General features: G+C 44.3%; 1 protein-coding gene across 1 annotated transcript in view; it reads left to right on the top strand.

Annotated features, from left to right (window-relative positions):
* NHLRC2 (NHL repeat containing 2) overlaps positions 1 to 18,082 on the top strand; it is a 927,811-nt gene that overhangs the window by 19,066 nt on the left and 890,663 nt on the right. The window lies entirely within an intron of this gene.

The raw sequence follows: 18,082 nt of genomic DNA on the forward strand, positions 1-18,082 counted from the left end.
TTGATGACTGATAAATTCGGGGTTTGGTCTGTCCCTGGCCCCTTCTGTAGCAGAACGCTCTGTTAGGGACTCCTTTGAAAAAAAAAAAAATAATATATATATATATATATATACAACACGAAGGGTAGCCCTGATGAAAGGAAGCCTCAGGCAGTTGTAATAAATCCATTTTATTGAGGCTCGACTTGCCAGCAAAGTTCAACGTGAACAAGGAACTTCCAAGTGTCTCTTATCCCTCTTACCAAACGCGTTTCAGGAACAACGGTTCCCTTTCTCAATGGCTTGGAACTGCATCAAGTTCGTAATGCTGCCTCGCACTATTTTATCTTCACGGGCCCTGCTCCAGTGGGCGTGGCCACAACAGCCTTCTGGGACCTGTAGTGCGAAGAAATTAAACTCGAGTGAGTGCCTCGAACTTTGCAGGAAAAATTAACATAGTCTTAAAACCCCAGTGGGTTGAAGTCAATGGCACGTTGAAAACTGCCCTGCTTTGTAGTAGAGTCTCAGGACACTGTCTCCCATGTGCGCCATCACCCACACGGCGATAGCACAGGTCCGCTTTTCGAGCAGCGAGCTTCCTTTCGCGGCTGGCAAAGCCGCTAATTATCAACAATACGAAGGGTAGCCCTGATGAAAGGAAGCCTCAGGCAGTTGTAATAAATCCATTTTATTGAGGCTCGACTTGCCAGCAAAGTTCAACGTGAACAAGGAACTTCCAAGTGTCTCTTATCCCTCTTGCCAAACGCGTTTCAGGAAAAACGGTTCCCTTTCTCAATGGCTTGGAACTGCATCAAGTTCGTAATGCTGCCTCGCACTATTTTATCTTCACGGGCCCTGCTCCAGTGGGCGTGGCCACAACAGCCTTCTGGGACCTGTAGTGCGAAGAAATTAAACTCGAGTGAGTGCCTCGAACTTTGCAGGAAAAATTAACATATTCTTAAAACCCCAGTGGGTTGAAGTCAATGGCACGTTGAAAACTGCCCTGCTTTGTAGTAGAGTCTCAGGACACTGTCTCCCATGTGCGCCATCACCCACACGGCGATAGCACAGGTCCGTTTTTCGAGCAGCGAGCTTCCTTTCGCGGCTGGCAAAGCCGCTAATTATCAACAACACGAAGGGTAGCCCTGATGAAAGGAAGCCTCAGGCAGTTGTAATAAATCCATTTTATTGAGGCTCGACTTGCCAGCAAAGTTCAACGTGAACAAGGAACTTCCAAGTGTCTCTTATCCCTCTTGCCAAACGCGTTTCAGGAACAACGGTTCCCTTTCTCAATGGCTTGGAACTGCATCAAGTTCGTAATGCTGCCTCACACTATTTTATCTTCACGGGCCCTGCTCCAGTGGGCGTGGCCACAACAGCCTTCTGGGACCTGTAGTGCGAAGAAATTAAACTCGAGTGAGTGCCTCGAACTTTGCAGGAAAAATTAACATAGTCTTAAAACCCCAGTGGGTTGAAGTCAATGGCACGTTGAAAACTGCCCTGCAGGGCCCGTGAAGATAAAATAGTGCGAGGCAGCATTACGAACTTGATGCAGTTCCAAGCCATTGAGAAAGGGAACCGTAGTTCCTGAAACGCGTTTGGCAAGAGGGATAAGAGACACTTGGAAGTTCCTTGTTCACGTTGAACTTTGCTGGCAAGTCGAGCCTCAATAAAATGGATTTATTACAACTGCCTGAGGCTTCCTTTCATCAGGGCTACCCTTCGTGTTGTTGATATATATATATATATATATATATATATATATATATATATATATATATATATATATATATATATATATATATATATATATATATATATATATATATATATATATATATATATATATATATATATATATATATATATATATATATATATATATATATCCAGAAGTTGCTCAGAAAATGAAGGCGCACACGAGCCATAGCAGACTTCAGGCAAAGTCTTTATTTTCATTAAACAGCACACTGAGCACTTTGTAATCTCCTCCGTCTGCCAGGTGCATTTCGGGAACTTCTTCCCTTCCTCATAGGCTGTGCTCAGATAGTTGCTTTGCTACTTGTGCAGATTATTTAAATAGTTGCCCTCCAATGGGTCGCTCTAATGAGATATCCCATTGCCTGCTGGGATTTGTAGTGTGCACCGTAGCCAGCATTATCACCCAAATGGGATCCAAGCTAACACAGAATCCCAACGACCTTCGATGGGCCGCAAATGTTCAGTAGCTGAAAATCCTTCCGACTGTGACTCCACTTCAGGCAACGACCTGATTTCGATATATGTAGGCGTCTTTTGTGTTGAAGCAAGCCAAATAAACTTTTGGTTCAAGTATTTCTCGAGAGTGCTGCACTGATGTACTTGGGAGCTGTGATATATATCTCTATATATCTATATCTATACTACTATTATAAAGGAAGAACTTTGAACCTTTGAGGCGGGTAAACTCGGGAACCACAGCGCCAATCCACACACCCGAATCATCGTTGTAATTGTCGGGGTGTGCAGATGGACATAGGCTATATAAATTTAAAAAATATAAGTTATTTAAAAAATTTACGAGAAAAAAAAAAGTAGTCCCATGGAAGTAGCGCCGGCCGCGACGTGCGCGCTGACAGGAGCGTGGGGAGGAGCGGCGTCCAGGAGCGCGAGCATGAGCGGCGGACATGAGCGCGGGGAGGAGCGGCGGACAGGCGGGGAGGAGCGGCGGATGATGTAAGGCTCCGGGGGACCCACGGACAATGTCGGGGCGGGCGGGGGCCCTGAAGCCAAGGTCGGGACGGGCTGCTACTCTGGGGGACCCACGGACAATGTCAGGGCGGGCGGGGGCTGGGGCGGGCGGGGACCCTGAAGCCTGATTGCTCCCGGACAAGGTCGGGACGGGCTGCTAGTATATATATATATATATATATATATATATATATGTCGAAACATGTCAGTGTGGATGGTGTACTCTGAGGAAGGCGGAAGCGCCGATACGCGTTTGTCAGTCCGACAGCATATTAATCTTAAATATATAAAAATATATTGGCTCCAGAGTGCGCTCGATTTATAGCAACTTCGAGTATAGGAGAGTTGTGGTGAACTCTCGTATACTCGAAGTTGCTATAAATTGAGCGCACTCTGGAGCCAATATATTTTTATATAATTAAGTTTAATACGGTGTCGGACTGACAAACGCGTATCAGCGCTTCCACCTTCCTCAGAGTCCACCATCCACACTGACATGTTTTGACTAACAAAGGTCTTGTTTACTGTACTCGTAAGTATGAGTGACTAGACGGGTTAGTGAGTGGGTGTGTGTGTAAACCTAAGAATCAGTGACTGTGTATGTAGTTATTGCTGTTGGAGCATCTATGGATTTGGCGTCTATTGCTTTGAGAATGGCAGTTTGTAATTTAGAGTGGGTGTATCAAAGGTTATATTAGGGTGTGAGAAGATGCATCAATTTAACACATGGAGGATGTCATCAGTGATGTCATTTGAGATGTCATCAGTGATGTCACTGACCATGTCATGCGTGATGTAATATGTGACGTCTTCAGCAGTGCATTGCGGGGGCGCGAGTTATAGTTAGCAGAACTAACTATAACAGAGGAATTTCTATGGTTTTGTACGAGTGAAATGTCCAGCTAACTATAACACCCCTGAAACCTATGTTTTTTTTCAGTGAATTTCTATGGTTTTTTAAATGCTAATTTCTAACTATAACGTGCCTGAAACCTATGTTTTTTTCAGTGAATTTCAAAGGTTTTTTAAATGCTAATTTCTAACTATAACGTGCCTGAAACCTATGGTTTTTTCAGTGAATTTCAAAGCTTTTTCAAATGGTAGTTACTAACTATACCTACAGAGGTAGGACATGTGAAGAAAGAAAAAAACGCACAGAAAGAAGCAAAAGAAATGCAGAAAGAAGCACCAAAAGTCCATAAAGACGAAGAAAAGTGCAGAAAGAAGCAAGACATGTGCAGAAAGAACCAATAGAGGAGCAGAAAGAGGCCTTGTTCCAAAATCATCCTGTGCCCACAACTTTTTCAGACGGGTACTGGTGGTAACTGACTGACTAATCAGGCCTAGAGCCAGTGCTATCCTAAAAGACACTTAGAATACAGTGAAAACACCTACATACACTAGGAAAAACTATGTGTTGGGGTACCCTGTGATTAGCATGACCTCCTCTGTAAGGCCCTAGTACATAATAGGTCAGGGTGTTTAAAACTACCTCTTAAAACGCGCTACGGGGCGGGTTTGCACAGTGGTAAAGGGGAGGGGCCTGAGGTGACATCTGTCATTGCAAACAGCAGTGTCCCGGGGGTGGGCACCCCGGGACACTGCAGGAGCTGGTCCTAGGGGGTGGGGTGTCCCGAGGGCCATCACTGGCTCCGGGAGGGGGGGGCCGCGTGACCCCCCTCCCACCTGTGGCTCAGCCCCGGGGAGGTGGTGACCCCCGAATTCGTATATTAGTGCTCCGGGGAGGTCCCAGGGGTGTGTGGGGTGGAGCTTAAGCCCCCCAAACACGGTTTAAAAAAAAAAAAAAAAGAAGCTCCGGGGAGTGGCGGTCCCAGGGGCTGCGGGGGGGGCAGTGTGCCCCTTGCGAATATAATTAATGAGAGCCCCGGGGGTGGCAGTCCCCGAGGTTTGGGGACATTAGAGGACCCCCAAACTATAAAAAGCAAGCCCGGGGGGTGGCGGTCTCCGGGGCTGCAGGGGGCCGTGTGCCCACGCAAATATTTATACAATGGCCTGGGGGTGGCGGTCCCCGGGGCAGTGTGGGGGGGGATTGGGCTCCCCCACACTTGTTTTTTTTACTGCCCCCCGGGACCTGGCCCGCCCTGGGGCTTCAATTATGCAAACCGCGGGAGCCCGCACTTTGTTTTTTAAAATGTTCTCGGCCGGATTCCTGCAGCCAGCGCGAATTCAGCTGATTTAAAAAAAAAAGCTTTTTTGGGCCCTGGGTGTCCTTGTGGGACCCCCTGAGCAGGCCTAGGGAGTCGGGGTGTTTCTACCCTGCCCCCTTTTCTCATTTTGCGCGTTTCTTTTACTGCTTTCTTGTGCCTCGGTTCTACCGAGGCACAAGATGGCTGCCAACACTTCCTGGTTTGAAGTGCTGACAGCCAATTAGAATAAAGCTTGTGATTGGATGACGTCCAACTGTCTCCAACTTAACGCCAAAAAAACGGAGGTGATGGTCTTTGGGAAGCGGACGGACCTTTGGGGAGATACCTGGTGGCCCCCTGAGTTGGGTCCCACCCCCACTCCGGTTGCGGAGATCAAAAATCTTGGTGTCTGGCTGGACCCTTCCCTCAACTTTGTTGGTCACACTAAAAGGACGGCGGCGTGCTGCTTTGGCATCTTGCGCAATCTGCGACCTGCCCTTAAATATTTTGATGCAGCAACCCGTCAACTTGTGGTACAAGCAACGGTTTTGGCTCGGCTGGACTATGCCAGCTCCCTTTTCATAGGGTTAAACCAGGCCGAGCTAACCCGACTTCAAAGAGTGCAGAACGCAGCGGCCAGAGCAATCGTAGGTCTTCCTAGGTTTTGCTCGGCCGGTCCAACCTTGCGAGCCTTGCATTGGTTACCCGTTAGGCAGCGGATCCATTTTAAAGTACTGTGCATATCTTTCAAGATTCTGAAGGGCCTACCGCCTCCCTTACTGTGCCAACTTTTGTGCTCTTACATCCCGGGCCGCACTTTGCGTTCGTTGGACCAAGAACTAGCGGCAGCCCCTCGGTTCAAACTCAGTCGGGCGGGGGGTCGCTCTTTTAGGGTGCGGGCAGCCGCGCTCTGGAACGCTCTCCCCTTGAAACTCCGGACCCTTGGCGACTTGCTTTCCTTCCGCAAGGCCGCTAAAACCCTTCTGTTCTCTGAGTTATGTTAAAATCCATACCCCCATTTTTAAATAATATTTTCTGTTTTCTGTTGTGTTGTGTTCGCCACCTTGTCGGTGCGCCGGGACGCTCCTTCGCTGGAGCAGCCGTGCGCAATACAAATAGCCCTAACATAACATAACATAACAGATTGGCAGGGTGCGCAGATCCTCCGTGTCTCTATATATCAAAACTTTTATTTTTTGATTTTCTCAGCAACTACTGAACGGATTTACACCATTTCAGAAAAAGAGTTCTTTCTGAACCAAACTACCTTTGTGGCAAATTTGGTGTAATTCCGTTCAGCAGTTCAAGCTGTAGCCGTGTCTAAAGTTTCCTATGCAAAATGCATTTTTCGACCTCTTTTTAAAAAAAAAATCCCAGGAACTACTGGACGGATTTACACTATTTAACAAAAAGAGTTATTTCTGAAACAAGGGCTACCTTTTTGCCAAATTTGGTGTAATTACGTTCAGCAGTTCGGGCTGTAGCCGGGTCTAAAGTTTCTTATGGGAATTAACATAGAGAAAACATGTTTTGGGACCCCCCTTTTATCTCGACCCCTGCTTGCCGAATCACCCCGAAACTTTCAAGATAGGAGCGGACCACAAGTTGTGAAAATTTCGCAAAGATTCGTCAATTATTGGGAAAACAAAAAACCCTTTTGCTATGGAAACTAGGTCCAAACTATAATGACCGCCAATTGGTAATATATATATCTCTATCAAGAAAGGGTGCCTCCTTCAGGACCACACTAAGTACACCTAGCTTCTGGAATCCATTTATTTACACACAGCATGACGCGTTTCAGCTGCAAAGCCTTCTTCAAATGCTGTTTCGTGAAACAGAACTGTGGCATTAAGCTCCCCCTGCTCAGTGTACAGCAAGAAAGGACTACACTTTCAACATAGTGTCTTTCGTTTGTATTGCCGCCATCATTGAGTGTATGTAACTTTATTTTAACATTCCAAAATGTTTTTTTAAAACTTTCATGATGACCCTCCTTTAAAGTAAACTTCAATTTAGTAATGGGAAAATAGTTCATACCTCGCAGATCGCACTGTCACATGCAGGCACCTGTCACAAAACGAGTTTGGCAGTGCTTGTGGCAATTTGTTAGAACAGAAATTAATCTGCCAGACCACCGCAGAGAAATTAATTTTGAACCTGCTGAGTATTAGTTGGGACATGACTTCATGGAAGAGTGCAGATTACTAAAACCAGCGCTCTAAGGTACAGGAAATTTAAATGCGCATTAAAGCGGCTGACGAAAGGGTTTGTATAATGAACTGCACTATTGAACATCAAAGCGCTTGAGACAAAGTGCCCAGTGGCATCCTGCAGCGCAGCATACTTCCTTTTCTTATTTCATGTAGAGGTAAAGTGAAACACCCTCAACCCAAATGTATTGACAGTCCTTCATCGCAATTGTGTCCCTCCGGTTGCATTGTGTAGTATTTTATGATAATTTTTTATTCCAATCGTCTAAATTGTTGGACTATATCGCCCCCTCTCTCTCTAGTAGGGACATTTTCCAGAACACAAAAAGATAGAAGGGTGTTATTCCCGTTGTGGTGGGCTGCAAAGTGTCTTGCGACTGCTTGTCATGGTTCTTTATTGCCCTTAGGTGTTCCAACACCCGTTTTTTGGCCTTGTGTATGGTGCTGCCAATGTAGTACTTGTTGCAAGGACATCTAAGGGCATAGACAACAAATTCAGTGTTGCATGAATAGTGTTTCAGGATTTTGAAAGGTCTACAGTGGGGAGACAGATTAACTTCTTTTACATTGACACTACATTTACAGGCCTTACACCTTCCACAGGTGAAGAACCCTTGTATACTGCTTTTTCTTGTCTCAGGTGAGATGAGTGCTCTACACACCGTGTCTTTTAGGGACTTGGCCTTTCGGTACGTCACTTGTTGTGTGTCGATGCCATATATAGATTTTCCCGATTTATGCCCTTATATAGGTTGAATTCACATTGCACCCTTTTAGGCATAGAAATCCACCCCTTATTTAGGCATTGCTCATGCTAACCAAATACAGGCATGGTCAACTACATCCAATCCTCTTCGTCACAACGAGTTCTTGGAAAACCAGACTCTTAAGCCTTTAGGACTTCCCCTTGCCTGAATATTGATTTCTCCTATAACTGATTTATTATGCATGAACATCTATTCCTTAGGGGTTCATTCATGCGTTCATATGCCCGACTTGTACATCAATACTGGCATTCCTAAACACCTTCAAGGTATAAATATACCTTCACTTGCTATGGCAAGGCACGGTGCGGTTCGGCTACCTACTTGCACGTCGCGGCTCGCCACTGCAAGTCCCGAAGGAAGTCAAGTCCCCAACTGACGCACTGACCAGACGCCTCCTGGTCATCCTCCCCGTCCAGAATCCAGCTCCAGTGTTTCTGACTCCCCTTGTGGGGTGTTAGAGATCTAGTCCCGGGAAAGCGATACCAACCTCTCTCATTCTAAGGTATGGAGCTGATTAGAACCTATAGAAACTTCTGGCAATTCTTGGCACAGCTAAAATAAACTATAGCTAAAACAGCACCTACTTCTTCCCTCGTACTATACTTAGGTTAGGTACACTGGGGTAGGATTATTTTAGAAGCACCAGTTGAGTATTTTAGCCTGTGTTATTTATGTATGTGTTCTAATATATGCCATAGCTACAGACCATGCTTTTGCAGTACTGTTTTATATTACTGCTAACACTGTAATCATTATACTTCTCAGTCTGTCTTAAGATTGCAGCAGTTCATATCTCTTGCATGAGAAATAAGACTGTTCAATAAACCCTTTTATTGAAACGCCCGTCTCTCTATTTCTGTGCAAATCTGTAGAAACGAAGCATGCACGATTGACTGAGTGAAACTGTAACCTATTGTTTCCACGACTCTGAAGATATTGTCCCTACTCTAAGGGGAACAAAGTTGTCATGTTTATGCGGTTGTCAGAAACTAATCCCTTCTTGTTCTTTCAAGAGAGTTTCTAGTGACCTCTGAGTTAGCTGGCACACCCAAGTAATTAAGTTTAATGTACTTGATAGAGACATACTGACCTCAGTCCTATCTCAAATCTATAGTGTATATTATTCCAATGCGCAGAGCCGATCAGGGATATAGGAACTACACTACATGGCGGCCAACGGTTTGGTAAGGCACTAATTTGATGCTAGATACTGAAGTAACTCAGTCATGCTTTTCTCAGAGACCCACTACTCATAATACTCCATAAGACGTCTGGAGTGGGTAGGGATAATATCTGCAATAGCTGAGTAGGATGAAAAATCCTATGAATTAGCTTTTTTGTTTGTTCAAAGTTGAAGGATACAGTGTTCCGAAAATATTGTGCACCTTATCTTTGTTTCCTTGAAACTTGCTCTGCAACTTTCAGTAAACAATGGCAGACGAAGCCAATAACACTGAAGCCGGTGGAGCTACAGGGGACAACGCCGTACAAGCTTTTAACTTAACAGGTTTTACGGAAACCGATTAGAATGCTATAATCATTCCTCCAAATTTAAGGAGAGCTGTCACTCTGAAACTTATAAAACATAACCTGCCATCAAGAGGTCGTAGAGCAGTTTTTGTGATAGAGGCACCTGAATATCACCAGACAGAGGTATTCTATTCATGGATAGTATTCCCAGAAGCAAATCCAGTAACACATATGTTTCACTTCTACAAAGAAAATGATCCACCAGAGGAATACATTCCTTTCGAGGATATTGACATTCCACTCACATACCAGGAGCATGAGCTCTGGTTTAAAGGCGCCCTAAAACATTTAAATCACATTACCGGGTTCAGTCTACTAGGTAGACCAGGAGCAACATGGCCGGTTTTAGCAGGTTACGCACCTCATCCTGAAATCGAAGACATGACAGATGTAGAATTACTTGCTCAACTCAAGGAGTTAATCAAAATCTACAGACAATTGGTTCAATATGTCACGTGTACTCTCACAGTCCAACCTACAATAGTTGTTCTACAACAAACCTCTCACCAGGGTAATACACTAGAAATTACACCACAGACTTTACACGCAGTCATGGGTAAATTACCCGCAAAACGTGAACAAATTCCGTTCTGGATAGCTCAGAAAATTACTCAAATCGAAGCGGTATTTCCCAATACCAGTCCCTATGACAAACATAGAATTCTAACCATCTGTTTATCAATGGGGATAACACCACATCTGGAAGACTGCACCACTTGGGGCACAGCCTTCGCTGCTATCTACACTAAAACACATGGTGTTCCGTCTATCGCGGTAATACCTGAGGTCCTGAAACAGATTCAAAACGAATACGGGGCAGAGCCTGCTCTAAATTTAGGTATGAAATTACTCACATTTTTTAACCAGGTCTCATCAATAATATTATCTAATATTAAAGGAGAAGCGGCATCAGTGGCGATCCGCCAGAAGTTAAGAGAATTTGATGTAATAGAACAACCACAGGAACTAGCTAGGATAATTGAAAAATCATATGCAGAATTAGGCAGAGAAAGTTTGGGTGGGAAACCAGTGAAGCCACAACTGTCTGAAAGTCCTGAAAAGGTCTTTACTAAATAACACTCGTACAGCTTCTAAAAAGAAGTGGGAAAATAGCTCTACACACCGTGTCTTTTAGGGACTTGGCCTTTCGGTACTTCACTTGTGGGTAGTCCCCAATACAATCTGCTAGATCACTGTCAGTTTTCATAAATCCCCAGTATTTGCTAAGGGCCTCTCTGACCTCCCAGGACTGTCTATTGTAATTCGTGATGAACCGAAAACTGCCTCACTCATTCCAGTTTTCTCAACTTTATTTCCTCCGATAAGGTAATTCCTGTCTCTTTTATCCACTTCTGAAAGAGCTTTCTCAATACACTTGGAGATGTACCCTCTCTCATTGAATCTTTCACACATTACCATGCTCTCTTTTTTTGTAATCTTCCTTGGTGCTGCAATAACACTTCGCTCGCAGACGTTCACTCAGGGGGCTGCTTCTGATGAGACTACCAAGGTGGCAACTCTGTGCATGCACCAGGCTGTTTCCAGCTGTCTCTTTCCTAAAGAGAGCTGTTGTTAATTTATTCTCCTTAATCTTGACTGTAAGATCCAGGAATTCAATCTTTTCATTGTCAACAGGGCTGGTGAACGTTAAGGTCAAAGTATTGCATTTAGTATGTTGATGAATTCCTTGGCTTCTTCCGCACTGCCATCCCAGACACAGAAAATGTCATCTATGTACCGGGCCCAGGCTTTAACATGTGTTTTGTACTCGTTCTTTCTGGCCACTTGCCCCTCCCACTAGCCCAGGTACAGAGCTGCGAAGCTGGGGGTGAAGCAAGTTCCCATCGCGGTACCGAGGGTTTGGCGGTATATGAATCTGTCAAAAAGAAAAAACAATTGCAAGAGGCAAGTGTGAATCATGTCTAAAATCATTTCAGTGTGGAATAGAAAGGAAAGTGACTTTGCTCCCAGGAAGTGTCTGCATGCCTTAATTCCCATTTTTGTGCGGGATGCTGGTGTACAGGCTGTTTACATCTAAACTCATCAGTAAACAGCCCGGTATATATATATAATCAAACAAGAGAAAGCCCCTGAGCTTCAGAGACGCACTCCACAAAGAACAGTCCATCCGAACCCTTTATTAGCAGGAAAGAGTAGTTCACACCTGATTAGTTTGTGTCCCTGACGCGTTTCGATGCCTCCGGCATCTTAATCATAGGGTGGGCACGTTGAAAAACCAGAGATGGACTGCCATTCATTTTCATACAGCATGCGCACTCTAGTGAAGAGCATGCTGGTAGCGGTAGTCTCAATTACTCCCCTTTGGTGGGGTCCGTTTTCCAACAGTGATGTTGCTGCCAACTTCAAAATGTATGTTCATTTAGCCCTCCAGTGGGCCTCAGGTTCGTCAACTGTTTCTCAATTCTTTAGTTCCTTGTGCTGGAAAAATGCTGCAACAAAGTTTTGCAGACACACATACCTTCACCTGATGTTGATGGCGGTGCAGTCTCTCACGGCCGGAGCCACCGTGTAAAACATCAAACAAGAGAACGCCCCCGAGCTTCAGAGACTCACTCCACAAAGAACAGTTCATCCGAACACTTTATTAGCAGGAAACAGCAGTTCACACCTGATTTATATATATATACGACCGAAATGCATTCGCCGCTGCTGGCATTCTCCTCAATAAAGTCAGCTGTTCCATCAGAACTCCCCTCCGGCCTCTGTCTCCTTTTTTTGGAAAGGAGAATTCTTGTTATTTTTTGCGCCAGCCAGAGGTGCAGTACGGAAGGCCCCTGCCAAACAAAGAGACTCGACCCTATAACTGGCGACCCGCTGTTCCAGCGTTTTTCAGGTTGAGGGATCAACAAGGGTCGGAGACCGCCAGGAACGTGGTGCAGGAATTCGAGGAAGGGGGTATTTTATCTCCTAAAGCAAAAACGCCTCGCATTTGGCAGCTGACTCGTATTTTTTGCATCAGGGGAATGGCCATGGCAGGAGTGAGGGGACAAAGAGGAACGACTACAGTGTTGGGGGCGATGTGAACAGTCCCTTTCAACTCACCTGCAACACGCACGGATCTATTTTCCTGAAAGTCCACCCCCACGCCACCGACCTGGTCATTGCCGAGACTGTGCATGCTGGGACATGCAGTTCCGTGGACTGAATATGGAGCTGCACAGGTGAGCCTACAGCTTTAGGGGGAGGAGCAAATGTGCTGTTAAGTATTTCACGCAGGAGGAGGCTGATTCGAAAAGGACACAGAACTGGGCGCTGAAGAAGGTCTAACGACCGAAATGCATTCGCCGCTGCTGGCATTCTCCTCAATAAAGTCAGCTGTTCCATCAGAACTCCCCTCCGGCCTCTGTCTCCTTTTTTTGGAAAGGAGAATTCTTGATATATATATATATATATATATATAATGCAAACAAACAAGGAGTTTAGGTGGAAAGCAGCTCCTGTTAGAGCACTCTCAACACCAGCGACACTCTAGATCTGCTCACCTCAAATGTCTGTTTTTCTATCAGAGTGTTTAAGCATAGGATTAGCACAGTGCCATCCATGCTTTTCCAACACATTGCCACAAGCACTGCCGAACTCCTTTTGTGACAGGTGCCTCCTATGTGCCTGTGGCCTGCACGAATTAAATAAATCACATATATCGTATATATCAACCTCCAATTCCGCTTCTCGAATCAAAGACGGATCTGACACAGCTTAAGGTTTTTATTCCACCACTTGGCACACCAGAATATTTGTGTACACACAGTCAAAACACCTGGCAGACGCGTTTCGGCTATTGTCTTCCTCAATGCCAGCTTCGTGTAAGACAGTTCATAGTTCACCAAGTTTGTAAATACTTTCTAGTTAACTCCCATTGGAGCAATGCCGTACAATCGTAGAGAGCGGACTGAGGCGTCTCTGCAAACAGTACTGTCCTCTCTTACATATTTCAATACCTCCGGTGCACAACCAAATACGCCTCAAGTCCTGCCAACAGAGCATGAACACAGTCCAAATCTGCGAGCATTGTTAAGTAACCTAATCGTGCACACGTTAATGCCCTGGCTGGCATCATCTGTTAAACTGCTTTCTCCCCACTGCAGCAGGATCAATGGGGGTTTTGCTAATCAAGAAGTGTCTCGTTCAGCAGCCAATCTGCTGCTGCTCTCCCCATTGCTACAAAGTATCACAGCCGGGAGGGGCATCGTGGTCTGCAACCTCATACACTTCTCCCTCAGTTGCCGGCAAGCCTTGGTGCACCAGAACGAGAGGCGTGTCAGTATACAGCGCTGACAGCTGCAACACACATAAACCACGAATCCCACTTCTTGAATCAAAGACAGGTCTGACACAGCTTGGGCCGCCTCAAGGTAAGGTTTTTATTCCACAACTTGGCACATCAGATTATTCGTGTACACACAGTCAAAACACCTGGCAGGCGCATTTCGGCGATCGCCTTCCTCAATGCCAGCTTCGTGTAAGACAGTTCGTAGTTCACAGGGTTTTGAAATACGGTCTACTGAGCTCCCATTGGAGCAATGCCGTGCAATCATAGAGAGCGGACTGAGATACATATATATCTCCACATGCCTGCCTCAATATATAGACAGGCTCCAGCACGCCCTGGTTCACAACAACACAGCTTTATTGGCTTACAAACAATAGGTAACGCGTTACAACATCAAAAGCTGTCATTGAATATATAATTCAATAACATCTGCACACTACAATTCTGTAATAAGAAGATTATTATATCGAATGTATACTTCAACCATGGTCTGTGTGCGTACGCGTGCTTAGGTTTTCTTATTGAATATTGCCAAGCAGGATTCCTATGACACCCCAGGTGGCGGGGTCCATTACCAAAAAAAACACATTGAAAAGAAATTCTTCTTTTGCTTTAACCACTGACATTGCCATGATATTACTGTGCTACTATCTATGTGCAGGGTTGATGGCATAGACACCGTTGTTTCTTTATGTTATATATATATATATATACATATATATATATATATATATATATATATCCATATCCATATCCATATCCACACCACAGACACATACATGCAGTGTGTGGCAGTGACTATAAAAACTTACATTATTTTTCCTTTGAACTCTTCAAGGCTACATTTATATAACATTAGCTATAGCACACGCATGCCAACATTCCGAAACAAGAAACGGAGAATTAGAGAAAAAATAGGTGGAATGTTTTTCCCCATTGTCTAACGTTGATGCCCGTCTCCCCACCCCACTCTGCCTCCCCTCTGCTGGGAGCATGCCGCTGATCTCCTCCTGCGCTGCCTGAAATGAAAAGTTAAATTCGTTAAGTTGTTTCAGACTTTAGATGTGCCTGTCGAAACAAGAGCATACATTGCAGTTCTGCTTCTCAGGATGACTTGCCATTTGTCTCAACCACCGGGACGTGCATTTAAAGTGTTGGGTCCCCTGAACTGTCCTCTGAAAACTGGGACTGTCTGGAGAAATCAAAGATAGCTGATCACTCTAATTCATGCTTAACACAAACCTTTCAATAAAACAGAGCCAGATCAATTGCATTTCCCAGTAGCTGTTCTCTCGGTGCTTCACAACACAGACTGCCTTTTGTAGATTTTTTTTATAACAATCAAAGGTCCTTTATATTGATGCCTGATGCTTTAAGTTGATTTTGGTTTTTTTTTTGTGTTTTTTTTTATTCTAGTAGTCTTGTATAGCGCTAGCTAGACCATAGGGTATCAGAGCGCTTCACAGCTTATACAATACTGAACAGACATGTGATACAGGAGATTAGGGGAACATAAGGGTTGGGGCGGGCGAGGGACTGGCATATGGCCACAGGTCCATAATCTGTAATCGAAAAGTTTATACATAGAAGGATTTCTTGAACTGTGTCAGAAGATAGGAACTGATAGTCTGATAGTCAATAAGTTTAAACACCCAAGGATTTCTCGAGCTGCATCAGAAGGAAGGATCTGATAGTTAATCCGTTATCATGCTGTGAAGTCAAATGTCTCACTGGTCACCTCATTCCTAGCATGTTTAGCAGGGCCACTATGTGAAGAAACAAGGACCCCCTGATATGGATCAAGCTCCTGGGTCAGGGTAAATAATTTGTGTGATCTAGAATACCCAGGCATACACATTAATTACTGGCGTAATTCAGTGAGCAGAACAGAACGTATTCAATAATAGTGTCCAACTGCTTTAGAGTATAAAGTGCATTTTAATATCTTATGGTTTTAGAAAATCATTTGATAAAATCATTTGTTCAATAATAAGAGTTGATAAAACATCATTGTAACGTTGCATATGCATACATGATTAAAACTGAAAAGTTAATCAAAAACAATGTAAAAAATATGTAGATGGTTTCCTGTCAACGCGTTTCGACACGTGGACTGTGTCTTCATCAGGACTGTACCATCATGATGCTGTGGGCGACATTATAGACACAATTTACTGTTTGTTATTTTTATACTAAAGCAGTTTACATAAGTTAAATATTCTTTGCCTGAATTATAACGCCAATAAAAGATTCATGATATACGATGTACCGCCTATTATTTGTTATTTGTGCCCAGAACAAATAATAACATAACATATGAATTTCCTATTTACACAGTTTAGCATACACATAGCACATATTTTTGAATAAAGGTGGAGAGATGGAAGCCTGAAGAAAAAAGCCATACAAAGATTTAAACTTGGCAGGTGCCTGGGAGATGAGGGATTCAACATTTTATGAGGTACTATTTACACAGTTTAGCATACATATAGCACATCTGTTTGGATAAAGGTAGGAAATAGAGGCAAATGAAGTAGGGTTTGGGGTGTAAAGAGAGGCGGGATAAAAAAGAAAGGGGTAAGATTGGTGGACAGGGTGAGAGAAAAGACAAGAAAGGTAAAGGAAAGGAGAGCAGTAGAGAGAGCGAGACAAAGGAAAGGAGTGGGTAAAAGACAAGAGGAAGACGTTGGATGATAGTGAAAGGGTTGGAGTTTACGGGTAGATTAGAATTGGGAAAGGGAGAGAGTGATGGGCGGAGAGTGTGACTGAGTGTGGGCCGTTTCAGCAGTGTCAAGTACCACACAACAGTCATTAGACTAACACATTTTAATGTGGTGGTCTGCATCACTGCATTAGAATACACTTTCAGGCATTTTTAGCACCTTGACCACCTGCGCACCCCGAGCCTGGGTGGACTAAAGCAGGTAGTTACTGCGGTCACACTGCAGCAGTGCAATGTTTGAGACACTCACTGTGAGAGCCCGTTTCAGAGCAGGCAGGGCTGGGGCAGAGCCGGGGCAGGGCTCGGGCAGAGACGGGGCAGGGCTCGGGCAGAGCCACGGCGGGGCTGCACAGGCAGCCAGCTCTGAGCCCTGAGCGGCTGTGCGCTGTGGCAGGGCAGCTCTGGCAGGACTGACAAACATTCCATGAGAGTGTGTCTGCACACTGCAGTGACTTGAGCAGAGCCTGGGAGTCTGCCCCAAGAGCCGTGTCCTTTACATTTATTGCTGCTCCATTCTTTCACCAGCAGTCCGGCCATTTTCATCTCGATGCGCAGGACGGCGCTCAAAGCCTTAGTAGTTCCATCAGCACTGCCGCTCCAGCCACCCACCAATTCCTGCCGCCACACTGACGGACTTGACTGTACAGCCACCCCTAGTGTCTTCAGTACTGTCACAGATAATGTCACTGTGCTGATCAGCTTTGGGTGCCTGCTGTTGTGTGAAGAGGCCATCCGTTATAAAGTTAATTATTTTAGCAGCTGCTGCAGTGCAGTGCAACTCGCCTTGCTGTAAATGGTCTACAAACATTCTGGAATATATTGTACTGTGAATTTTTAAGTTGCTCAGAGCCACCCCTTCCAGCTCAGAGTGAGCAAATCACATGCTCTCTTTGTTTCTCTCAGCAAAGCGATTGATAAATGTAAACATTTATCTGGACCCGCGGCACCATCAGAGACAGTGCCCTCATGTGGATCCTGATGGCTGCACCTTGATGGTGTTATTTTCCAGCAAAACACTTGCCCCATTGTGTCCTGCAGTATATTGTGGCCTGATGTTGTAAAGAACAGACAACATAAACGGCAGGAGTGATATTGATAGGTGTTTATTCCTAATAGAAGTCAATATCATAAAAGTCCCACAAGAAGAGGTATGAAGACAAGATGCTGTCGTGTCCAGGTACAGATCAGAATGACACGACAGCCAACACTGGTAAAAGAATGTAGAACACAGAATATGTCATAATAGAACCTAAGTGAAATTAAAGGTACAGATGCAACATCTCCTTTCCATAAACAAAAATAAAAAATAAAAACACAATTAACTAACATTAATACAAATAATAATCCTTAAACCTTATATATATTACAGTATTTCTTCTAGCATAAGTTTCATTCAAATCAGAACCAATTTCAGGAAGAAGACTAGTTTTGTCTTCTAAATCATCTGGAACACAACTTGAAGAATTCAAGTTTTCATTTAAAACTGAATTATTATTCACACTTCTTTCCAAAACTGAATTACCATTTTCACCTCTATCTAAATTGTGATAAGACTCATCACAAGTTTCACAAACTTGTGAATCCAATGATGACTGTTCTACACCATCACCCTCTTGTAAGGAAAATCGCTTTTCCAACCCTGAATCTAGTAAAGATTGTTCTTTATTTAAAATATCTTTAAAACACAAAAAAGAAGAATCGTC

The sequence above is a fragment of the Lissotriton helveticus genome, chromosome 5_1 (genome assembly GCF_964261635.1).
Source record: "Lissotriton helveticus chromosome 5_1, aLisHel1.1, whole genome shotgun sequence".
In the NCBI taxonomy this organism is placed as follows: Eukaryota; Metazoa; Chordata; class Amphibia; order Caudata; family Salamandridae; genus Lissotriton; species Lissotriton helveticus.